We start from the raw sequence: 26,486 nt of genomic DNA, 5'->3' as shown, positions 1-26,486 counted from the left end.
GAGGGGAGCAATAATAAATACCTGTGACTTATCGCTGTGCTTACCCCTTGCACACAGCACTCTCCCGCTCTGTGTTCACGTTTAACGTCACAGCTTGTGTTTAACCAGTGCTTGCAGTGAAGCAGAACGCGGCGTGCTCTCTAAAGGCTGTAATTTACTTGGCCGCTTTAATTGTGGTCGTTTCTAGATGTGTCCACAGACCTTTGCGTAGGTATCCTCCTCGCTACGCTTTATCACAGTGAAGTTGTCTCTCTTACCTTTTGCTTAAGTCAAACCTTACGTGTTTATCTGTGGATAAAAAGGAAATGAAGAAAAGTACATAGAATGATGAAAAAAAAGAAATCGCCATTGAAATCCTGTTTATTGTACATGATGAATACATACTGCTTTGCAGAATGAGATGAAAGCACCTGGTCACTTGTATGTTGCCCGAAGACCGTATGGTAAACATAGGATATTTCTTTTCCAAATAATTTTAAACATTGCCTGATTTCCACATACAGGTTCAACCTTTAAAATATTAACCATCTGTTGTCTAGAACAGAAATCATGCCAACTGGCCAATGTATTCTGTTTAGCCCGTCTTTTAAAACCATACTGCAGATACAATTCTGCATGTCTCCTTGATATTGGTAGATGAACACGGTGGCCACAGTCAGAGTCAGAATCCTGCTTGACCCCGGTTGTCTGGAGTTGTGTGGCAGCTGCCAGCTTCAGTTGAAGTAGGTGTTGGGGCAAGTTCTCAGCCAGCCTCCCTCCCTCCTCAGTGTTTGCTACCTGACTCCTGAATCCATCTGAGTGCGTGACCCATCTCGAAGGTAGTGGTCTTCAGTGAGGTAGTACTGGCCTCTTGGGGCGGATTGGAAATGGGTGAGAATAGTTTTTGTATGCCATTTAATGAACAAGCTTATAGGGGTCCTAAAAAAAACCCAACTACACCAAACCTAAGCAAAATTCACTGCCCAAACTCACCTCCGTGGAGTGAGTTCTGGTTCATTGTGACCCCACAGGACAGGTCAAACTGCCCTGGTGTTTTCCTGAGACTCACTCCTATTTAAAGGAGTAGAAAGCTTTATCTTTCTCCTGTGGCATGGCTGGTGGTTTCAAACTGCCGATCTCGTGTTTTAGGGTAACCACTATGCCGCCATGGCCTCTGTCAGGGGTCCTAATGGTGCGGGACAGCTCTGTCTCTGGAAGATTTTTGTTGTGTCTTCCATTCTCAAGTATCAGCATCTGAGCATAGAATCTAATTCCATCAGATAGAAATTAAATATCTTTTTATACTATGTTCACGCACATTGAATATGCTAGGACTACACTACCATTTAGTTTGAGGTGAAACAGCCTGGATGTTGTTTGAGCAAAGCTTTACTACGGATTGTTTCCCACTTGGAAATCCATGTGACTGACAACAGTATGGCTCATGATATTTGAACACGTCCAACACCACCATTTTATCTGTGTACGAGTTCCTTCATTCAGTGTAGAAGAATGGAGACTTCAGACGCCTTTCAAAGGTTTTCCTGTGAGAAAAAGGTTAGTTACTCTCCCTCCCTGTTCGCTTTGCTTCCCAAGTTGACAGTAAGTGACAATTAATCATGGCTATGCCCCTGCTCGTTCTTCAAGCGTAGCAAGGATTGCCCTACAAGACTTTTGTTGGGAACCCTTACTTAATCTCCCCTACTACCCTAATCTTGCCCCTTCAGACTTCATTTTGTTCCCCAAATCCAAAGGACATTTCAAAGAGAAGACAGTTTAAGCTCTTGTGACTATTAAATCTGCAGTGTTGACCTTGGTGTAACATGACAAGTGCAGAGCATGTTCGAGAAGGTTCCCTCGCTGACTTGGAGTGGATTCTGACTCACAGTGGGCCGAGAGCTCTAGAGGGCAGAGTAGGGCGCTGACCCCATGGCTTTCTGAGTCTCCTACTCTTTGTGGAGCGAAAGCCTCTACCTGGCTGTGGGTCTCCAGTGCTCCCCCCGCTGCACCACCTGGATTCCACGTTTGAGGAAGGAAGGAAGGGCAGAAACACTGTCTTTGGAATGTATAGATGTAAAGGAGGACAGGCCCAGAAATAAGCATTTTGCATTTCAATGTTTTTGCCTATTATCGGTTTCTGTGATTCTGCAGCAACACTTTTCAGTTAGCCCTCGCACCATACAGACTCCAGTGAACACTCTTTTTCTTTTATTATATTCCGAAAACTCGATTCTAGTGCATAGCTATGCATCTGGTTTCCTAGTTGAATGCTAGGTTTCAGCGTCTCGCTGACCCAGACTTTCAGTTCTTCGTTTTGCATTTTTTCTTTCAAAGGACTGAGTTTTGATTTCTTCTCTCTAATCCATACATACTGGTTGGTTGTATTGAAAGCATCAGAGGGCTTCTTTAAATTGTAACACTCATGCCTGGAGGACTTAATTGATTTCTTAAATACTGTATAGAATCTGTTATATTTCCCATACCTTTCATTTTAGGTTAGTCTTAAAGAAATATCAGAAAATGTGTATTTAAAAGAGGGGAATTTTGCATATGATTAGCTTAATCCTCTTGGTGAATACAAAAATCCTCAAGAAGTGTACAGGTTTTTAGAAAGACATTAAGTAGAATTGTGGGAGTGTAGGCAAGGGGGATGAAACCCCACCCACCCGGGATTTCTGGGCGGAGCAAATTGGTGCATTTGCATGAGGGAGGAGGGCATCTGAAGGAAGCAGGGGCAGTCACTGCATCTGGGAAGAAGGAGAGGCCAGGAAGGCTGTGCAGAAAAGACAAGGAAGGGACAGTTTTCTCTTTCATGGTTTCCAACCCGCCTCTCTTTTCTAGCAGTCTGCTTTACTCTTCCTCTCCTGAAGATCGAACTGCCACATGTTGAAATGAAAGGGATGAAGGCAATTTGGTCCTGGCTGTGAAGGGTTGACTATTGCTATTTGTCACCACTTTCAACTGGGAACAACATAAGGAGTTACCGTCCAGGCTTAGAACTGTGCAATTAGTTGTTCTAGAAATTAAGAGGTGAGATCCAAGAGCAAGGCACCAGAGGGTTTTCATGTCAATAGAACAGGTTTTCTTACAGTGAGTCTAATTAGGGAACATATACATAGAACTGAGAAACAACTGCAATAACTCTTTAAAGCTTTATTTTATTGGATGGGTGCTATTGAGTGGCATGACCATTGGGAGGGGAGAGAATGGTGAAGTACTAGTTTTCTAACTTGGCTTATGTTTCCAACTCTGGTTCTTTAAATGCCATAACCACATGTTAACGTATGATAAGCCATCAGGGCTGCTCTCAAATGGCATTTTCAATGATGTGGTCATTAGGTGTTTTCTGAGAATGCCCTAAGCCTTAGAGGTGTTGCCATCTTTCCAATAGATCAGAAAATTGCACAACACAGCCTCCTGGTTTGCCACAGTTTATGTCTTGCATACTTTTTGAGTGGACAGAAATATTAAAAGCACTTAATTTCATTACGTCACAGGCTCTTTAATTTCTTCTCTTTCATTATGTGTTTATACCTAGGAAAGAGTTTATTGCCTTCTGAGAATGGTGACTGTCTATCTCCCCCACCCAGAGGCACCCCCACCTACATTGCCCTGTTTTAATTGCTAAATTCCAAAGGCAGAGTGTCTTTCAAGCCAGGGCCCCATGTTATGGAAGTTTCTATATCTGGCACTCTGGCTTTGTTCCAGGGCAGAATAATTTATCAACAAATGAAACACCAGCCACTTCCCACACGTCCTCTGAATTCATTAAAAAAAAACCCTCCCCTTCCCACCCAACTCCCTGCGTTTGCTCGAGTTTGGAGCTGACAGGCAGTCCCTTCCTCCTCCTCATTTTGTTGAATTGCTGGCTCCTGCACTCTATCAGGCTTTTCATTAATAGGAATAAAATGTTCATTCATTAACTGTCCCATATCTACGAATCAGCCGTAGCCACTCTCATTGCCGCCCCCCTACCCCCCACCCCACCCCCAAGCTGTGCTCTCACCATCCAGCAGTGCTGTCGCAGGGAAGTGAGCTGGGAAACTGATTTTGCGTCTGTAGCATCAGGTACTATTTAACCAGTGGGAGGGACTGATAAAATTAGCAAGTTGACTAACCACTTCCCTTCCTTGTGGCTCTTTAATATTATAACGGATACAGAAAAGTTCAGAAGGACTGGGCTGCTTTTCGAAACCACAGCACACTTGTCTAAGCGGAATGCACAGCAGAGCGGGTAAGTTTCTTTCTCAATATGTTAAGAAAACTATGAAAAGGACACGGGGTAGAGCTGGGGGAGTTGTTAAGCCGGACTATGCAAATAGTCTTCAGTAGGCTGTGGAAAGGGAAACCTGCCCAGACCAGGGAGGCAGGAGGGTTTCCAATCAGCAGCAGCAGCAGCAGCAGCAGCAGAAATCAGAGTGGGAGAAGAACATCTTTCTTACTCTCAGTAAACAATGCTCCTGTCTTTTTCTTTGGTGAATACTCTTGAATTCGCATTCATCTTCATAAATGAGATCGGGTCCTCGATATTCATGAAGTCCGGACATTGGAATTGTTGTTAAAGGCCTCTGTTCTTGAACCTCAGTGGATCTCTGGATCCTGAAAAGGTTTCCGAATAAGATCTTCAGTTGTGTGCTGTGTAGTTGAAATCGTTCTGGGATGTTTCAACCCCTCCCAGAAGTAGGAGGATGTGAGGACTCCCCATGCCGGTCATATAGTTCAACAGCTGTGAACTCACAGTGGTTGCTGAACGCTCCCCTGCCGCACTCATACTAGAGCTCAATGGTGCTGTTTTGCAATGTGCCTGTTTTGACCACTCGATGAAAGAGACGGAGAATCTCCTAGGGCAGTGGTCCTCAACCTGTGTGTCGTGACACCTTTAGGGGTTGAACGACCCTTTCTCAGGGGTCACCTGATTCATAACAGTAACAAAATTGCAGTTATGAAATAGCAACAAAAATAATGTTAGGGTTGGGGGCAATATGAGGAACTGCATTAAAGGGTTGTTGCATTAGGAAGCTTGAGAGCCACTGTCCTAAGGACTCCTCGCTGCTCAGTAATGTAAGCTGTAGAGAAATACCACTATAGTGAATGAAATGATGAGTCATAGAAAGAAGGACCAAGTTTCCAGTGATTGTTTTACCAGGGGGAGTCCAGAGACCTTGCACTGTGAAGCCAGATTGCTTGCGGCTTCATTTTTATTCCCTTGTGTTTAGTCTCTTGGAGGGGCTCTCTTAACCTGCCTGTGCTTCAGTCTCCTCACCTGCAAGGTGAAGATACTGATACACCTGCCCCTCGCTTTCCGACTCTCTTGTCGTTCGAAATTTTGTACGTATGGATAGCCAGGAGGGGCTTTCTGTTGTACACATTGATGGCACCTATCTGGAAATAATGAATGCCGAGGCCCCTTCTGTGATCCCAGTCCGGTGGACCTCATGCACACAAAGAAAGGAATCTCATTGCATAGCCTTTCACCCCTGAGTGGAGAGGAGGATGCTGGGTAGAGAGGGGGAATGGCTGGAATGGGTCAGGTGGGGATGGGATTCTGCCCAGCAGGTCCCGGGCATCCTCAGAGGACTGAGACTGGGGCATCAGCCGTCTGTGTTCTGAAGGTGAGTCGTCGCCCTCGGTGTCAGGGAGGAAGCAGAACCCCAGGATCTGGACCCATCTTTCAGCTCTGAAGGAAGGCAGCCCTGGCTGGGCTCTGGTCAGAGGAGCCCTGAAACCAGCGACTTGGATTCCTAAAGCCTGGGGGACCCCATGTCAGCTGATTGGTAGCTTTGAAGGTCCTTGAGCTTTTTCACTGTCTACCAGCCCCCAGGAGTGCAGAGGTGAGGCCAGGACAGGCAACCTAGATGGGGATCAGCGGGAGAGTGGTCAGCAGCAACTGCTGTTGAAAGGTGAGGGCAGAGTGGGGCCTGGGCTTCACTGCCTGGGAGGAAGCACTGGATCTTTTATTTCCATGAGGGTATGGGGACTACAGAGAGGAGGGGTGCTTATGTCAAGTGTCAGCAAGGGGACCCAGTGAGCAGGGTGTCTCCTTCCCTGGCTGCACCAGGCCCTCTTGCCCTGCACAGAGAACCCCTTCCCCTTGATGAAGCCACCAAGCATGCGTTTGGGTCATGAAGGAAATTATCTGGAGACATCTCTGAAAATACAGTGAAGGAAGGCAGGGCAAGGAAAAACCCTGGCGAGGAGGGCAGGGCTGCTGGTTGGGTCACCCTGGCTCTAGAAGACTGGGGAACCCTCGCCTGCCGACAGCAGGGGGAATCAGCAGTGACCAGGGTCAGTGAAGTGAGGGGAGCAGTGTTGGCAGCTACATCAGGGTCGCTGACAGAGAGAGGCGGTGAGGTGATGTGGTCGTCCTCCATGGTTCTATATTGCCAATGTGGAAATAGGGGCCTAAACGTGCTAGTCAGTGGAAGGCTCACGGAGGACCAATCTTCTGGAGAAAGAAGAACTTGAGGCCACACCCATCAAGAATGCCACCTATACTCCAAGAACCTAGAAGGGAGTGTGCCATAGTTGTTGGCCAACCTTATTAGAGCCATGTTAGGGATGAGGTTGCTACACCTGGTATCTAAGTGGGATGGTTGTCTTCTGACCACTGCTTTCCTCCTGATTATTTGGTCTCTTTTTAGACCTCTTGTTTAATCCCAGGCCCCCCAAAACTACCTTTGTCCTTTCTCACCAGCTCTGAATTGATTCTCAGAAAAATAAACAGGGCTAGAACTCTCTTGTCTGTTCTTTCACCTTGAAGATGAGAGAACAGAGCAGGGTCTAAGCTCACAAAGGAGGAGTGGCGGCTGGACTGTGTGGGGATGTGCCCACCCGGAGACTTGATCATAGCCTAGTTCTCCTCTTGCCCTCACAGAGACGGGAGTCTTCATCACCCTCCTCCTTCCATGACTTCAGGCTACCCAGGTACTTTCTCTCCTTAGCATTGAGTATGAAATTCTGAGATGTTCAGCCAACGGGAGGTGAGAACTTCTTTCCCCTTTGCCTTATGAATCATCACAGAAATGAGCCCATGTGTGGAGTGTTTACTATGTGGTAATTAGCAAGTGAGTGGTGGCTTTCTCACCTTCCACGTGAGAGACCCGTGTTCGGTCCCTTGCCCCTTCTCAAACACAGTCCGGAGACACAGCACAGTCACTTTTGTGTGCATCCTGCTGTGCTGTTGATCAGATTTCAGGGAGCTTTCAGAATCAGATTAGCCAGGAAGAACTTCTTGGTGAGCGACCTCTAGCAATGAGCCCTGAAATCCCTTTGAGTCACATAATGGAATCCCGCTGCGTGTGGACTGCATGGATTGGGACAGATCTCAACCAGAGCTCCTAACAACATGTGTGTGGCTCTGGGCTGCATGGCGTCCTCATGTTATCCTCCCCAGAGCTCAGTGGTTCTCCACTGTCCTCAGGCCGCGGCCCTTTCATACAGTTCCTTACATGTGGTGGTCCCCAATCATCAAAGTACTTTTGTTGCTACTTCTTCACTGTAATTTTGCTTCTGTTATGAGTCATAATGTAAATATCTGATGTGCAGGATGTATTTTGCTTGTTACAAATGGAACATCATGAAAGCAGAGTGATCAATCACAAAAACGATATGTAATTATGGATTGTGAAATATTTCTTTCTAATGACAAAGAAATGAAATTTTGTCTTGAAGCATGGTGTAGCCTGGGTAACAGTCTTCACACCGGGTACTCGTCTGTGGGTGCATCTGCATGTGGGCGGACCCACCTGGAGACAGACAGAGGAGCAGTGTCTCGGTTCCTAAGACCATGGGAAATAGGTGTTTACCGATGGTCTTAGGCAACCCCTGTGAAAGGGTTGTTCGACCCCCTGAGGGGTCACGACCCACAGATTGAGAACCGCTGCTCTTTGGGATATGTACTGTGCATAGCTTCATCTGATTGATAAGGAAGTTGCAGCACAGAGAGGGTAAGCGACTTAACTTTAATTACCCAGCTAGTAGGATTTATTTGTATATTTAATATTTGGCATGTCTTAACCCACTTTTAGGCGCATTGGTCTGTAAGGAATTGCTTTATTCAGACGTTTGCAAGAAAAAGAAATGATGCATCCAGCATTTTGATTCTTGCCTATTGGAAAGTAAAAGTCATCAGTATTTCTTTGCAGCACGCTGAATGGAGGAAAAAAGGTTTATCTCACAAGATATTTCCCATAGTGAATTTTTTTATAATGTCTAATTATAAATTGGAAATTTGTCACCCATTCCGAACACATCCAGGGGCTGGTGCGGAATGGGGAGGGGTGTGTGCAGTTCGCACTGTAATGAAGTAAATATTGAACTGAGCGAGTGAAAGAGGAATGCTCTTTGACTAAATTAACCATGTCTCCGCAGTGGATTTTGTTTTTCAGGCCATTTGTCTCTCTTGAGCTTTTCGCAGACAGTGGGAGAAATTCATCTCAGTCAATTTTCAGGAACATGCAGTGCTGTTGTAAAACAAATGATAAACACGATGTGCCGCAGGAGACAGGCACGGAGCAAGGAGCTGGGTCTTCTGGGAGGGGCCGCCGAGAACTAGGACATGCACAGTCAGACATTTTAGAAACCTGGAGTTGGCGTTCACTACATTTGTACTTGAGATTACTGGTACCATTGCAAAAATAGAACTGAATGTGTGAATGAAGAGAGGTTAATTTCACAACTTTGGGGGATTTTTTCCCCCACTCTTCCAATGGAGTAACAGTGCTTAGGGAAAATAAAAAAAAGAGAGAACCCGTCATTGAAAGGGACACTGTCTGGAATTTAGAGGTGAAAATAAGAACATCAGATATGAAATGATTGCCTTCACCCTCTGATATAATCGATAATCACTCATCTTTCCTTTATCTGTCCTTCATGGACTTTACAGTGTTTTTGTCATTTTGATTGTGTCTGCACACTTTACCTAAATAAACATGGAAAGCGATCTGACATAAGTTCTCTCATCTCTCTCTCTCTGTTTGCAGAGAGGGGGGAGAGATCAAGGGAGCAGGAGCTGCTGTTGGGCAAGGGAGGGAGGTGGGCCGAGACTCTTACAAAGCACCTCCGCATGTTGAAAGCGCAGCAAGGCTCTTGAGGATGGGCAACTGCGAACCATTTCCTGGATTTTTTTCATCACTTCTGTTTTCTTTTTTCCTCTAATGTCTTTATCTCACAAAAACACATCATTCACACCTCATGAAGCAGGATCCAGGGCTGGAATTTTCTGTCCCACCATCTGTGGTTAAAGACGGACAGTGAAGTGCCCTTCTGTCGGTCAAGGTCATCTTCTTTTGTGTCTCCCAGCACTGCCACAGTGGCTTCAACCCCTGCAGCCTTCCAAGCGTGCTTTTCTGTCCCAATCTTTACCTTTCATCAATCATTCTAGGACATTGCTGCTTAGAAATAATATGCTTTACTGAACGTCTTGAAAAAAACTACAGCATTGTTCTTCCTAGGGACGGATTTTCTCTTTGTTTATTCTGTCATTCAGCCACATTTTCACAGTATCTTTAGGACTAGAGATTCTAATCTCTGGATGGCACACATTGTGAGGCCTTGACTCTTACTGATCAAGAGATTTGTGGTTTGAACCCACCCAATAGGCACCTACTAGGAAACACCTGGTGATCTGCTTCCAAAAGGCCACGGCCTTGAAAACCCTACAGGATGCCCTTGGCACTGCCACCCATGGGGTCTCCATGAGTCTGGGCCAACTCAGGGGCACTGGTATGGCTTTGTGGGTGGAGCCTGAACATTCAGAGAGAAGAAAGTTCACAGCGTGGTAGGCGATACCATGTATGGAATGAGTGAAGCTGTTGTTCATGGAGCACGTTCTGCACACCTTCCAGTGGGGGATGCGGGGTGGGTGTGCACAGGGAAGAGTCCAGATTCTGGGATTATACAGCTGAGGTTCACCTTGGGTCATTGTGGTTCTGACTATCTGAACCAACTGTCCTAAACCTTTGTTTCTTCACGTGAAACACGAGACCGAGCCCTTAGGGTCTCAGAGGATGCTCACTGCAGTACCCAGGCTGATCCTGTTATTGCGAGCCTTCCAGTTGATTGCCGTTCACAGGGACTCCACGGCACAGAGCAGAATGGCCTCTGCAGGGATTCCAAGGTTGTCAGTGTTTATGGAAGCAGACGCCACATCCTCCTCCCACGGAGAGGCTGGTGGGCTCCATCCAACGGCTGTCCTTTCACTTAGCAGTCATGCGCTTTAACCACTGTGCCAGTGTGGCGCCTTATTATATCAGATGCCAAAACCCACTGCTGGAAAGTCATTTCTGACATAAAATAACCCGGTAGGACAGTGTTCTGTAGGTTTTCTGGGACTATAAATCTTTACAGGGGCAGACTGCCTCATCTTTCTCCCACAGAGTGGCTCATGTTATACATATACACATGCACACATATACATATATACATATGTGTTACATATCTACTTAGATATAATACCTATTATACCTAATATGTTATATTCAAATTAGGTATATTATATATTTATATATTATAATATTTATATAATACTTACTTTGAGGATTGGAATATATCAAAGAAAATTTTACTTTAAACAAACTAAATGATAGTGAGAGATTCTTTGAATCATAGGAAACAACAAGCGCCTTTGTGTTAGACCGGGTTGACTAGAGAAACAAATCTAGGATGCTCACATCTGTGTAAGAGACAGCTTTATGTAAGAAGTAACTTATACCTCCCAGCACAGTCCAGATCAAGTCCATATCTCCAATATGAGCCCATAAGTCCCTCTTCAGACTCATGAAGCCACATGCAATGATGCAACATGCAGGAAGATCACAGGGCAGTGGGTGAAAATTCTTGTGGATCCAATGGCAGCAGAAGCATCACAGGGCTGGCGCAGGTCTCGATGTAGCTTATAGGCATAAAGGTGAAGGTGAAGGCAGAGAGAGGGGGTGAAGGTACCCACGACCCTCCTTATGAGAAAGCCATACCCGTAAGGAGGTACCATCAGGCTGTCATCTGATTGACAGCCCTACACTTTTATATCTTCAAGTGGACACGAAATGATGTAACTACCATAACATCTTTGGGAAAGCAACTAGAGGCCACAATATGTGGCTGGCATATGTGTAAAAAGGGAAGAACATTGCGTGGAGACATTTCCAGACTCCAGAGCAAGCAGGCTGCATATTCTTGTGATAGGCAACCAGAAGCGATTTCAAGGTTCACTTGGAAGTGAATTGCAAAGGCGGGAATGGATGTGTGAGAAGCAGGGTAGTCACATGGGAGCATGCCTAGAAACGATGGACCCTGACCTAGGCCCTGGCAATGGCCATGAAGGCAGTGAGCAGAGTTCCAAATGTGAGGGCTTAACCTGCAGGATCACTAACGAATTGGATGTGTGGGGGAGTGTGAGGCTAGGTACCAACATGATGTTCTGCTGTGAGCAGCAGAATCTAGGGAGATGGTTTCTATGAAGATGGGCAAGCTGGGAGAGGCCAGACTTGAATACACTTGAACTCTACTGAGATGTTTTTTAAATGCTCACGGAAGGAGTCATGTTGGTAGTTGATGGCATGTCAAGCCGTAGAAATGGAAGTGATCATCTTGGAAGAGGGTATATATATAGAAAAGCTGGAGCCCAATATATAACAACCTTGCCAAAGCTTTGTAGGTGGAGAGAGAGGAATTGGTCAGTAAAGGAAGTGGGAAAATAGAAAAGGGAAAACCTGAATGTTGGCATCTTTGAGGAAGACATGAGAAGCTTGCCTATTCAGGAGAAAAGAGAAGTTAACCATGTCCGATGCTAATTTAAGCTAACCAGTGCTCATAAAGCCAGCATGGGATTGGGTGATATGGAGCTCATTGACACAACATACACAGGTGCACATCTTAATTTCTTTAAAGTATTATTGCATTTTGACATACTGATTCATCAGTTTTATTCTGGGCTAATTGTATAAATATATGACAGCTACGTAAAAACTGTGTTATTTTCTCAGATGGCATTGTATTTATACATTTTCTTATTTTATTTACGAGTAACCAGGTAGTTTCCAAAGAGAAAATGATAGACCTGAATCTATTTCTCCTAAAACCGAATCATTTCATCTCTGCATTCCATATTTATATTCTCACTATCAAAGATGCTGGACTTTGTCCAGGGGGTCAATTCTGAGAGGGACCATTCATAGATCATTGGCTCTCAAATGAAACAGGTTTATCCCCCAAGGGACATTTGGCAGGGCCTGCACACGTGTTTGAACTGCTGTCGGTAGCCGTAGGTGCAGTTTCCTGTCCTACAATAATCAGCGGAGCCCCACACAAATATTCATCCTAAGTACCATCAGTGTTGTGCCTGCGAAACTGACAGAGACTGCCATTTGGACTTGCTCAGTGTCCACCACAGCTGGGAATCAAGGATCTTCACTCCAGCTTTTGCCTCAGGAAATAGAGAATCTCTCAGTGTGGTTTTCTTAAGTGCTAAGGCTTTGTGGCATAGGTGAGTTTTGAATTTAGTTTTCAGATTCAGCTTTACTGGCAGAACGAAGTAAAAGAAAAGCAACAATGCTTTTAGATGCAACAGTTGATCCGACTCAGAGTGACACTAAGGGACACTCTGGAAGGGCCCCACAGGGGTTTCTAGCCTCTAATCTTTGCGGGAGCATATTGCCAGGTCTTCTCACCCACCTGAGTCTGACCCTCTCCTACTGAGTTCAAACCATTGTCATGCTTTACCTCCAAAGAATTGCTAGCAGGCTACTTGTGCACTGAGAAACAATGCAGCGCTTCCCTCTGAGCACATCGGACTGCGTACATCAGAGCCGGAACATTCATGTAGAATTTGTTTGTTCCTAGGCTAAAGCACATATTAGGGAGCGTTTATTATTTACTTATTTTAACTTGGTTATGTATTGGGCTGCGAGCCTCGAGGTCAGAAGTTCCCAACCACCAGCAGCTCCCCGGGAGAAAGAGTTGGCTTTCTACTGCCATGAAGAGTTACCATCTTTAAACTCAAGGGGCAGTTCTACCATATTCTATAGAGTCACGATGAGTTGGCCTAGACACAGTGGCAGCTCATAGATACCTGTCACTTCTCTCCTCCTGTGAACAATGAAAGCATCAATTCCAGCTCACGGTGACCCCAAGTTCTTCACAGTACAACTGTGATTTTTATGCTTGCAGCCTTTGCCAAATAAGACCCTGGTGGCCACCCTTGCGTGGATTTGAACCACCAACCTTTTGATTAGTGGTTACATATTCTATAATATTCAAGACAGTCCAACAGCAGATGTTTACCTGACTTCAGGTAACATCAGTACTGAGAGCTGGTCTCCCATGGGGACTCACTCCGTGCTCAGCATGAGGCCGTGGCCATCGTGGCTCGTCACTGAAGTTTTTCTGTAGGAAAATGAGGGATATCTTAGTGTGGTTTGCGCGATCTACATTGAAACACTGTTTGTGCCATGCAACAGCCTCAATGAAAGGTGCGACCCATAAAAAAAAACAAAAAACCCAAACCACCTCACTGTCATACAGTTGATGCTGACAGCTCATACATCTAAAGTAATACATATGGATGTGTGGTGGCATAGTGGATTACATGCTAACTGCTAACCTTAAGGTCAGCAGTTGAAAATCACCAGCTCCGAGGGAGAAAAATAAGGCTTTCTACTCCCACAAAGAGTGTATAGTGTGTCAGACACGCACAGGGGCAGTTGTGCTCTGCAATACAGGGTAGCGTGGGTGGACTCTCCTCGATGACATAGCTACATGGCCCTGTTTCTCTCGCTGTGCAGGCATGTGTCACGGCACGTTCCCTTGGGCAGTGGTCATCCCAGATACACCTATGATCCTATGAGCTTCTGTTCTTCTCTCTTTTTCAAAGAGAATGCAGCTCTCCTTTTGTTTATGATAGCTCCCCCCTCCGCCCCCACTCCGAGAGCCCTGGGCTGTAGTGGTTGTGCATTGGGCTTCTAACTGCAAAGTCACTGGTTCGAAACCACCAACCGCTCCGTAGAAGGACTAGGCTTTCTACTGCCACAGAACTATAGTCTCGGAAACTCGCAGGGGCAGTTCCGCCCTGTCCTGAGTCAGCGTGGACTCCATGGCGGCGAGTGTGGTTTCTAGGAAATGAAAGTAAAGCTCCCAAACGCAGACTCTCGCAGCACTGTGCCACTGGAGGGGCGCGGGCAGGGGAGGCTGAGGGCCTGGGCCTTAGCCTTTGCCTCAGAGACAGGGAGGCGGTGGCGGTGGGGACCTGCCTGAGTGAGCTACTTTTGTAGAACTTCAGGTGGGACTAGGCATCATTGCTCCCTCGCCGGGCTTCATCTCCCTCCGGCTCCTGCTGTACCACAGTTGCTGCTGCCCATTACCCCTGCCTCTGCCAACCGTACTGGCAGCGGCCTTAGTGGAGACCAGGACACCCAGAAGTGGCCTCCCACTAGCATTTACTATGGTTTCCACCATTTTCAAATCACACAATACCCTAGTACACTCGAACCCCAGTACTCGACCACATCAGTCCTCGACATAATTGGATTGCAATGCAAAACGTCGAGAAAATGTTGCATCGGAACTCAACAACATCAGAATCTGACACATGTGATTTTTATAAACAGAAGCAGTTCATGTTTCCATCACTCAGTGTTAGTTGGCGTTGTTAGTGTGCGTTGTTTAAATCTTTGTAGCTGTGTTCCAAGCGTTTTGCTATAATTTTCTTAGTTTTGTGGCTTTTTATACAGTTGTTAGAAAAAAAAAAACATGGGTTCTAAGAAAGAGGTTTTTTTGAAAAGAATCATCATGATAAAGAATTGGTTCACTGTGTTACCGATGTTGTTGATAATTTAGAAAACTATTTTATAAAAGTTAAGGAAACGCCAACAACAGACCACAGTAGACAGATTTTTTTTGTTTCAGAGAAAAGCAACCAGGTCCTAGTGATAAAAAAGGTAAAAAAGGGGGAAACTCCTGAAAAGCCAGTGGATTTGATGGAAGGGGATCCCCTTCCGAACAGTGCCTCTCTCTCCACACCTCCTCTCCACATCCGTGTCCGCAGAGCCAGAGCCTCATCAGCTTCTAGGTATGGGCCACGTACTAGTGAAAACCTTTGTTAATGTTGTGTCTCTTATTTAAATTATATTATTTAACTCTAAGCTTATTTACTTTGACATTTCCGTGTCATGTTTTGTATAAAAAGGCAAGGTTAGGGTCAAAACCTGGTGGTTGAGAATGGATTAACCTGTTTTCAATTATTTCTTGTGGGAAAAATGGATTCAGAGCTCGACCGCATCGCATCTCGACGCTCCTTCTAGAAGGGATCAGCATGGAGGTCCGGGGTTCTAGAACACAGCATGGACATTAAGAAGTGTGTATGCGGTGGGGCGGGGGGAATCATAGCACAGTGAGTTAGACTGCAATCCGAAAGGTCAGCAGCTTGAAGCCACCAGCAGCTCCACGGCAGAGACAGGGCTTTCTGTTCCCAGCAGCAGTTATGGGCTCGGAAACTCCTGGGGCAGTTCTTCCATGGCCCGCAGGGTCACTGTGACTCAGCATGGCCTGGGTGGCAGTGAATTTGAGTGAGGTACTCCTAAGGAGTAAGGATTTTGAATTTAATCGTCATCATTGGAACCCTGATGTGAGTCTCCCCACCCAGCACTGAGGGCAAACACAATTCTGAGATGTGTGTTGACTGCTTTCTTACTTTCTGTTAACTCCTTCCTCAAACCTCGTGCCTTCGAGTCGGTTCTGACCCAGAGCAACCCTGCACGTCACTACGAACGCACATCCCTAAATCAGGTGTGCATTTTCAAACGTGTCCACGTGGTGGCCTGGCAAGCGGAGGTGTGGGGAGGTGGGGAAATGAAACAGGGCTGATGGCTCTGAGACATGGTAAGCATGTGGCTGAGTGGCCTCCCGCCCAGAGACAAGCAGCAGGGGGCCCGGGCGCATGCCATTTTGAGGAAGGATCAGCCATTTGTTGTGTGCTCTGCCCATGGGTGAAGAGGTTCCTGAGAGTAAGGTGAGAGTGTTTCAGGCACAGGGGCCAGGGGGAGGGTGCATTAGCAGACCCACAGGAGGAGGACCTTCTGCCCTCTCAGGAATGTACAATCAGGGTGGTGTTTCCTGCCCTGGGGCATCATCTAGGATAAGGGTGCTTGGGAAGTAATAGACATTTGAGAGGCTACAGTGTGGGGGTGAGTTAAAGCCAAATTGAAGAGCAAAAGGCACGGCAAAAGGATATGAAGTTTGGGGAATGCCCACAGGCAATGAGGAATCAAACAAAAGAAACAAATTGTGAGTTTTTCTTATTGCTTTTTGCTTCTTTTTGAAATCCTCTTGTCTTTCCAGTGCATCCTCTCTGCAGGGATTCACATTCAAAAGTGGGTTGAGAACTTGTGGCAGTGCCCATGCTGTGGTTTGGTTGGAGTTGTATAAGAACATGAACAACTTTTTTTTACCCCTGATGCCAAGGAGTTTAATTATCCGAAGAATTGCAAGTGGTCTCTGAGCGAGAAAAAAATTGTGACATCAGCACAGTGTTTCTAGGGCTTCCGTTTCCCTTCTTGTTGGTTTCTTTGCTTCTGAGTTTCCTCATAGTCAAAACAAGTTGTTCTAAAGAAAGCGTAAAATCACCTTCAAGTTAAAAAAAAAAAAAGAAGCTTTTCTAATGTTTTTGAGCCTCTCCCCCCTCACCCGCCTCCTTCTCACCTGTGAAGAGGCCATGCCTGAGCGATTTCACTCCACTCTCTTCTCTCACACCAGAGTATTTATAAGTTACGGTTCAAGTTCCCTTTTCTTGCGGCCTTGCTAGTTCCTACTGCTACTGTGCCAAGTCTGGATTACTCACAGAAACCCACAATCAGTTATTACTGGCCCGATGGATGCAGTTGCATATGGCATCTTCACTGGGGCTCCATGGCCGGAACCTAAAGCAGTCTTAGTGGTGGGCTATACAGGTACCACCACAGCTGTGGTGGGCTATATTCTTGTTAGTTATTTTCACAGATGATTAGATGGAGACCCTATTTAACTAACCCTTCCTTATAACCATAATATTAGAAACTGAAGACCCAATCTTTTTTTTTTTTACATTTCTTTCTTCTTTGAAATTATCTTCATGAATCCTTTTACTGTGGAATCGTTCAACTTCCTTTTAGTCAAGTTGGACTTGAATTTCTGTTGGCTGACTATGTTCTCTGGTCAAATTTTTTGGATACTCTTAGACATACGATACAACTGTTAACTGTTTTAAATATTCCCCATGTGAAAAGGTTATTTTTAAGCTGTAAAAATGTTAAGTACAAGTAATAAACCTGCTAATGTAGATTTACCTATTAAAAATGGAAATTGTACTTAATTGCAAAGCCAGAATGTGGTGGTTATGCACCAAGTCTTTCAATGGAAACTTAGTGTGTACCAGCAGTTTATATGTACAGGTAGACTTGCATCTGTTTGATTTAAAACGTTGTGTTGGATTTTAAATTTGTGGGTAATCAGATTTTTCTAGTACTTCCTAATGAATAAAGATATTTATGTAATTCAATTCAATTTATTATTAAAAACTGAATGAAGATGACAGTGAAAAAACAGCCTCAGGTGTATGACTTTGTATTTTGAAGTGCTATATTTAATGTTTATTCAAGAATAAGACTTTTGAAATATAAAATTTTAAAAAGTGATTAGCACATTGGCTGTACAGTTCCTAAGTTTTCTTTTTTGTAACACTGCATACAATTTGGAGCCTTTTTGCTTCAAAATTTGACCTACTTAGAAAAGTTCTGATAATTCCAATGTAATATATTCCTCCGGTTTTGTAAGCGCCTTTGGAGAAACAAGTAATCTCATCAAGGAATGTAATGGACCCTATCACATTTCAAGATATATTTTTTCCCCTACTACTTCTGCTTCAAATCTAGTTCTGTGTTTAATGATACTACACTCTACTGGCGAGGGTACTTTTCCAGTAGTTTAACTCTCTTTGCATACAAATGGTGTTTGGGGTCTGGCTGCCACTGCAGATCTCTTCCTTGAATTGAGGTGACATCCTTGGATTTCTTTACAGTCAGAAAATAAAGTTCCTGTTCACTTTGAGAAGTTAGAGAAAGCAGGGTTGTCACTGAGTGAAACACGTGACTTGCCACCATCACAAAAATGGGTTATTATCAGGTTGAGATGGCAGAGGGAGCTCTTGTTGGCTGACAAGTTTGGCCGCCTGAGACTAAAGGAGGCAACTGAGTCACCGAGGGCTCTGCAGTGGAGACGCAACACTGCACCAAAGAAGGGCCCTGTTCGCCAGCACCGGAGCAAGCAACTTCTTTGCTTCTTGGTTCCAATAATTTGCATAATTTAAAGTCTAACATGGGTGTTAGGTTTTGAGGGCTCCTGAAGAGGGATTCTTGACAAGTAAAATTCTTGATAATTATCGTGATTTTTAATCATGAGACATTTGACGCCCCAAGAGACAGTCAGTCAATTTTTCAGGAACTCAGCCATCACCACAAGGTCCTCCTTGTCGCTGAGCTGCCTTTTTGGGTAGAATAACTTTTCCTCGATCTGATTTCGGTTTATTCCACTATTTGTGGAAGGCTTGCTCAATTGTAAAATACCAAGTTTTCTTTGACTTGCTAATACCTAATAAATAATGAATTAAGAGACATCTAAAAAGTTATTATATACATACACTTAAAATTGATAAAATATTCTTTCTATATAAAGACATAGGATAATTATATTTGTAAGGTATATAAAAATTGATTATTTGCTAATGTCTTAGTTTATATCTTAAGTAAATATCCTGATAAAAGTAAAGTTTATATTTTTTAAATATAAATGTACAGATTATTAGAATGTTGCATAAATATAAATTTATACAATCTAAATATATTTTATAACATGATTCTGTTTCAGTTGTATTGAGTCTTATCTTATCTATACTTCCTAGAGAAGAAATTCCAAATTGTATTTTGAAAGATAAAATGATTTCACATAAATAATTGACCAAATTACTTTTGTGGGAACCACAATCATTTTCTTAATGGTTATGGAATAGCAATTGAAAGCTTTGAAATCTTGAATGCTAGCTAATATAATAAATAAGAACACAAGCTATTGTTTATGAGGCATGTTGAGAAAATACTGTCAAATAAAGAACTAAGTAGGGTAAGAAAAATTAATCTGTTTCATTGAAAGTAAAGTTATGAAATGCAAACATTTTTGTTCTCAAGGTGAAGACTTATTCCTGTCATAAACTTAAAAAAATTAAATCTTTATTGTTTATAGGTTGTATTAGTGTGGGTACTTTAGAGAAACAAATCCAACGAAACTTATATGTAAGAGAGAGTTTTATATAAAGTTTAGGTGCAGATCAAGAAAACATCCCAACCCAGTGCTGCCCATGCCCACAAGTCCATTACCCATATGTCCAACACCAATCCATAAAGTCCTCCTCCATAGCACAAAACAGACGCAATGATGCCGACTGCAGGAGGAAAGCCGAGTCAATGAATGTGTAAGCGTTTCAGCGCTGGCAGGGCTCTCCACACGGCTGCTCCAGCACCCAGGGCTGCAACTCGGTAGGTCCCTGCAGCTTCTCCTCAGGGATGTCTTGCAGGACGTGAACCTTGCCAGCTGAAGCAGAGAACTGGCTAAGGCAGCTGCACCCTGGTCCGACCATCAGAAAGCAAGAGACCTGAGAACTCAAAAGCCAAGGCTCATGGAGCCATTTATCCCTCCGCCCTTCAATTAACCCCACATATATTTATCGGCCCAGGTTGGCAACATAAACTAACTAGCTCATATGTCTTGATGGGCCAGGCCATTTTCACTTTGTATGGCATTTCTTAAAGTTTAAACCATAAATGGATATTTCCTTAAGGCTTAACTCTTAGTCTGTGCTTTCTCCCACCTCAACACAGCCGGTAAACAACTGCAATCTGGTTAAGTTCAATTCACAGCTTCCCTATGTCATGTAGAACCGTGGTCTGTTGGATTTCCAATGGCTGGTCTTTCCAGGCTGATATTCTGAGCTTACCTCTGAGGCTCCCCTGGGTAGACTTGAAAGTCCAGCCTCTTCAGCTAGTGGCTGAGCACGCTAGCTGTGAACACCACCTAGGACTTTCATGTGACAAACATCAGAATTATATTTTATCATCATCATATCCATGGGCTATTGTCTACGTGATATGAAAATGTAATGTCTGTATTCTCAGATGCAGCAAATTAATGTCGGTGTGGCAGTTGAAGTTTCATTTTCTGATCAATCATGAAGTTGTTATCGTCTTTAACCTTACACTGACTATAATTATAGCAAAAAAAATCTAGACACATGAAAGATCCTTTGCATAAGTAATTTAATCCTCTATTTTATTACAGAGATTTATTTAGCTTTCATCTAATATCCCACTGGGATAGTAAATAGCCTAATACTTTCTTTACTATTACTATCCAAGCATTTAAATGTAGGAATTGAGACAAAATCTTTGATGCCTACTACATTTGAACAGATTAATTTACATAGTTAAAGATATCTAGTCATAAACATGTTTACAAAACATATCGTTATAATATCGTTATTCCTAACTCATACTGAAGAGGTCTAGAGTTAAAATAGATAACCTCAAATCAGGAATGGTAGCTTGTCCATCAGACTGAAAATCCAAACTTACTGCCATCGAGTCACTGCTAAGTTATAGCGACCCTATAGAACAGGATAGAACTGCCCCTGTGAGTTTCAGGGACTGGACCTCTTTACAGGAGTAGAAAGCCCCTACTTTCTCCCTCCCCATGAGATACTCAGGTTTAATGACGAGAGTGAATGAATTATCTAATGCAAGAGACAGGTTTTGTTAATTTGATGTTGCCCTATGATAAAGCATGCCCCTCCATTCGTGTCAGTTCTGAATCTCACAGAATTCAATAATTATGAAGACGGGTACTGTGCAAGTATCACATAACCATCTTCGTCAGCTGTACCAAGGGGTTTCCAAAAGTTCATGGAAACGTCCCATTCTCTCTTCATTCCATTTTGAGGCTCCCCTCTAGCTCACAGAGTAACTAGCTCAGTGGTTAGTGATTCTACTGCTTTTGAAGTCTTATGCATAGTTAACTGAAATGCAAAGTACATCGTTGTGAAGAACAAAATCCCATCCTCAGCTGATTTCCTAAGGTAAGTTAAGAGCCCAGCTTATATGACAATGACGTTGAAAATGGTCCTGTGGTGAGTAATAGGCCCCAGTGTGCGTGCTCGTTTGCACTCTTGGGTCAGTGCTGCTGATTTTGTGCACTTACTTGCCACTCGTGCCCTACACCTATGTGCACAGTCCTGCAATCATGGCGCCTATGGTGACTCAGTTGGCCTGTGCAGGTTCTGTGCGTCCGTGTGGTCAGAGAACGCGCGGAGGCTTTCTGGCTACGCAGTGAAGGGTGCAGTGTCCTTGGCTTTGGGGAAGGCATCGTTACTTAGTACGGGAGTGGAGTTGGAGCTGGGGAAATGTGCATCATAGAAAGCTGTCGGAGCCAAGCAAATCTGGGTTCGAATGCACCTCTATGATTGACTTGCTGAATGACGTTTGCAAAGTGACTGTACTTTTCTGAGCTCCATTTGCAGGGAAGGCAAATGAAGCCATTTCTGTAAAGCTAGAAACTAACCTCTGGAAAGCATAGAGAGTGTCCAGTCTCTAGTTCATGGTTAAAGGTACAGACTTTTTTTTTTAATGAATTAAGACCTTGGATTAGTACAGGGGCTTAACAGGTGTGAGTTGTATGTTCCCCTTTCCTGGGCTCTACAGCCGACCGTTACTAGCAGTTAGGACTTCAGCTCAGAAGCTCATTCTTTTAGGTCCTCATTCCCCACATGGGCACTCTCAAGCATGTGTGTCCCTTCGTCTTCCTCGTGATAGCATAAAGCAACTGTTAAGAGACATGTAACTTCTCTTCGAACGGGTAGAACACAAATTATTGTAATTACTAAGAATGTGGTGAATTCTTGCATTTATCTACTCTCCTGTGGCATGGTCAAGCCATCAGTGTAATATGCTGTCAAGTTTTCAGAGGTTGCAAAAAGGTAGCGATGGAATGAGACCTTGCTTTCTTTATGTTGACAAGCGTCGTGCGGGATCTATGACAGATACTGTTAGCTGTCTACCCAACGTCCCACACTCTTTGGAACCAGATACTTCTCTGTCTTAGAACCAGTAAGGAACCGGCAGGATGTCTCTTAGAAGCAAGTGTGGTGAGACTTTGTCTCACTTACTTTGGACGTGTTATCAGTCAACACCTGTCCCCAAAAAAGAACATCATTCTCAGAATAGTAGAAAGTCGTTGAAAAAGAGGAAGGCCACCAGGGAGATGGATTGGCAGGGTGCTTAAAACAATGAGCTCTGACATAAAAACGATTGTGAGGCTGGTGCAGGCTCAGTGTTTGTAGCTGAGCACACAGGCCACTAGTCAGGCCCCAGGTGTAGCCCGATGAGTAAGTGCTTCTGGATCTGGCCTGTGAATAACGTTTGTTTATTGTTCAAGCCGACTCATGTTCCTGGTGGATCAAACATAGATGATTTTGATACAGCATCGACCACGTGGGGCCTAAAGCGCTGTTGGTGTTATCGGGGCCACACAGGGGAAAACGAACCTTGGTGGATGAAGGCCCCACCAATTTGAAATGTTACACAAGAGAGAAGTAATAAACTTATCTGTTTTTAACCCACTCTCTCAGTGGAAACTCTGGCTAAAAGAGAATCCCACTGAGTTTGGTTTGAGCTCTGCTCATCGTGAGCCATGGGATCTGAGTCGCCAAGCCTCAGTTCACTGGGGTGTGTGTGAAATGGTTAACACTGTGACATTATTTAAGAGTTAAAGTCAGCATGTATAATATGCCAGGCACGGGGCAAAGTACCTTACACATGCTGTCAACATAAATAACTGAAAAAATGAGATTGTATTCATTTTCTAGGTAGGAAATTGGAGGAATGACGATTGCAAATGACTTTTTCGAGGGTCTAGAACTAGTGGAAAGGAGCCTTTCTGGGTCGTAAGCACACCTTGCTAACTGAGACGGTTCCATTCCACAGGAAAGCATTTTTGGTGAGTTCCTCTTGTAGAGAACTTAGCCTTGGAAACCCCGTGGGGCTGAGCCAGAGTCAATGTGACACCGCACAACAAACAACAAGAGTTCGAAATGGCCGAACCAGGTCTCACGTTTTGGTCACAGCAGAGCGCATGTTCTCAAGCCAAGAGGAAATAGCTTCACTATGTCAAAAACAACAGCAAAAACTAGACAGTGGGTCCCTGACTTGGAGAACCAGGGCATCTTCCAGGAGGAGCTCATGGGCTGTGTCGCATCTGTTTATAGTCAATTACCTTAATATTTAGTCCTTGAGGTGCATAGAGGTGACATAAGAAAAGAGTTTTACTTACGTTATAGTGACTATGTTTTGAGGTTTCTCCAAAATAATTTTTCAAGCAGAACAAATGGATGTACTACTCCGACTACAAGATGTATCAGAATGCGCTTCTGGAAATTAATATATGCCCAGACTCCCTTCTCCTCACTCTTGAAGGTCTACAGGTCTGAATAATTCTTGTTATGATAAGAAAACAAATATCAGTGTTTTACATGTTTATCCTTCAGGGCGAGTCTTCCATGACCAGTTTCACACATGTAGCTCTCTTCCCTCCTGGTTCTCTGTTCCCTGTCTTTTTGATAGTAACCTCACTCTTCTGGTTTCAAATTGTGTGATAGATCCGTGTGTGTGTATGTGTGTGTGTGTGTGTTTCACTTCTGAATCGTCTCTCTCCTCCCACACTCACTTTGGCTCTAAGTGCCAGGAATGCTGCAGCCATCTTTATCCCAAGAGATCTAGAACCCAAAACAAAGAAGCTCACTGCCATCGAGTCATCGCTGACTCCCAGTGGCCCCTGGTGAGTTTTCCAGACTGGCTCTTTACGGGACTAGAAAGCCCAGTCTTTCTCCTTCAGCCCTGCTGGTGGTTTCGAACAGGTGCTCAATAAGCAGTTGTTGAATAAGGAACTAAAGGATGATGTTGGGTTCAGTGTGACTCACACTTGATTCCTATGTGGGTTCTTAGGAATTGACTAGTAGATTCTGAAGCCTCCATGCATACATAGGTGCTCCTCCCCCCGCCGCCCGGCTTACGTTACTCTTCCACACTCAAACAAGTGATTGCAGACCACTGCCCTGCTCACGGTTCTTGGATGGATACACGTGCTGGGACATTCATCCTTGACGTTCACAAACGCAAGAACTGTTTTTCAAGCTTCATCCGTGTTTCTGATTCTAAGTTCTTCAGTCAGACTTGCTTGCTTCTCTGGCTTCTTTTTAGCTGTGTTCTTGCGGACACATGAACTCCCACCTCCCCCTCCCCCCCCCCCCCACACACACATCCCGCTTACTCAGATTGCTCCCATTCTCCATGTTTGCTCCTGGTCTCCCTCGTTGTCTTCACGGCACACTTCATAGCGCGATATCGAAATGAAATGAAAACCCAACCAAACCCGGCTGCTCTCAAGTGGATGGTGACTTGGCGTGGCTCTTGCAGACAGGGTAGAATGTGGCCCTGGAAGTTTCTGAGACTGTAAGTCTCTACAGGAGGAGAAAGCCCCCCCTGTCCCCCCCCCGTCTGCTGAGCAGCCAGTGATTTCGAACTGTTGACCTTAATAGCCCAACAATGTGGCTTCTCTTTATTAGCTTGAATTGTTTCTCTTTTGCTATTTAGCTCATCATGTGTTTATGTCTTGGCTTCATAGTTAGTTTGTGTATTCGCCAAGAGGACAGTTCTAGCGACAACCTTGCTGAGTCCAGGAGGACTAATATTAACCTTAGTTCCATTTATGAACTGTGTGGCCTTGGAAAGTTCTGCAGGGGCTTTTATGCAAAAGGATTGCACCTCAATGAAAGTGCTGCTTAATATCTGCTGGAAAATAGAGACCCAAACCTGAGAATCATCTTGAATTTTCACATTAAGGAGAATAACGATAATTGTTGGCATTAAAAAAAAAAGTTCCACTTCTTCCAAGGCTGGTCTTCTTACCTTGCTATGTTTTAAAATTAAGCGGATATCTTTAGATTCTCAAGTAGTTTGCAGCACGTAAAACTATAATGATCCAAAGCCTAGTGACACTTAAAATAGCTATCACACATCTATAGGCAACATACATTATCGAATAGCAACAAAAATGAATGTGGGAAAAGGGAGTTATGTGCATCTACGATTCTCCATCTGGCCAGATGTACTTTCTAGGTAACAACAACAACAGAAAACCCCCCAAATCTGAAACCAAGGTAAAAATAGAAGAGAAAATTTTCTGAGACCTACAGGTACTAAGGTGGCTTTAAAAAGCTCATGGAAAATGGAATGAAAAGGTAATGGAATCTTTTAATGAACTTTTGAAGCCTCTTTGTGTGTGTGTCTGTGAGTGCGTGTGTGTGTGAAAGGACCATTGGGATTCATACACAATTACAGATTTATAGAGGGGTTTTCAGAACGTTTTTGCAGAGACTCCATTATTGTTTAATTATATTTCCCATCAACTTTTTGAAGCCTCTTCAAGGACTGAAGGCAGGTTTCCATCACTCAGCCATAACTCATGACCATGCCATCCTGAGTCACAGTACCAGGACCCCAACTTTTAGAGAGCCTGCAGCTGTCTTTGGTAAATCAGAAGGAAACACACAGGGGAGTTCCCAGATTCTCTGTTCAAACCTGAGCATCCAACGACCCCTCCCTGGCCTCTCCCTCAAGTACTTTCAAGCACATTCTGTCTGGGGCACCGCTGTCACTGGCCTGCTCAGGGTCAGAAAGAACTGGAATAAAGCCAAATGGAGCTAGGACTCACTTTGTAAAGCACCATCCTTAACCTTTAGGATTTAAGCACTGATAGAATAACTCAAACAAACAAAGGAAAACAACCCTCCAACTCACTACCATCAAATCAATTCCTATCTAGGGTGACCCTGTAGGTTAGGGGAGAACTGCCACTGTGGGTTTCCAAGTAAGCAGCCTCCTCTTTTGCGCTCAGAGTGGCTGGTGGTTCAAGCTGCTGACCTTGCAGTAAACACTGTTACCCAGGCTCCTTCTAATACAGTACAAAATATTTAAATATTAAAAAGATTTTAAAATGTCAGTCAGTAGATTAACTGCATTTCTTTAATAGTCACGTGGGTTTGCTTGTCTCTACTTAGTAAAGGACAAACACATCAAAAAAACAAAACAAAACTTCTCCCGATTGGAATAGTTGCATTCTGACCTGCAGTTAGCTTTTGAAGCACTTCAACTTCTTCTGATGCAATGCATCGAATTTCCTCCTGAAGTGATAGTTGGCTGAACTTAGCACTTGACAATGGATTTGACTTTTTTTTTAAGACTTGCAAAAAATTTGATATTGTCCATAGATAATTCGAGATGCACTATGCTGGGGGAAAATTCTAGCTACATATGTCTGACCTGAAACGAATGTTTTTAAAACATTTTTCTTGTTCCAGATTTATAGCAAAAAGGAATGAAGAAAAC

The 26,486-nt window shown here is 44.0% G+C and overlaps 1 protein-coding gene across 1 annotated transcript in view; it reads left to right on the top strand.

Moving 5' to 3' along the window:
• HDAC9 (histone deacetylase 9) overlaps nucleotides 1-26,486 on the top strand; it is a 590,965-nt gene that overhangs the window by 170,264 nt on the left and 394,215 nt on the right. The gene's annotated exons all lie outside the window — the stretch shown is intronic.

The sequence above is a fragment of the Tenrec ecaudatus genome, chromosome 9, assembly GCF_050624435.1.
Source record: "Tenrec ecaudatus isolate mTenEca1 chromosome 9, mTenEca1.hap1, whole genome shotgun sequence".
NCBI lineage: Eukaryota > Metazoa > Chordata > Mammalia > Afrosoricida > Tenrecidae > Tenrec > Tenrec ecaudatus.
Note: the sequence above shows the minus strand (reverse complement) of the source record. Positions and strands in the feature narration are given on the sequence as shown.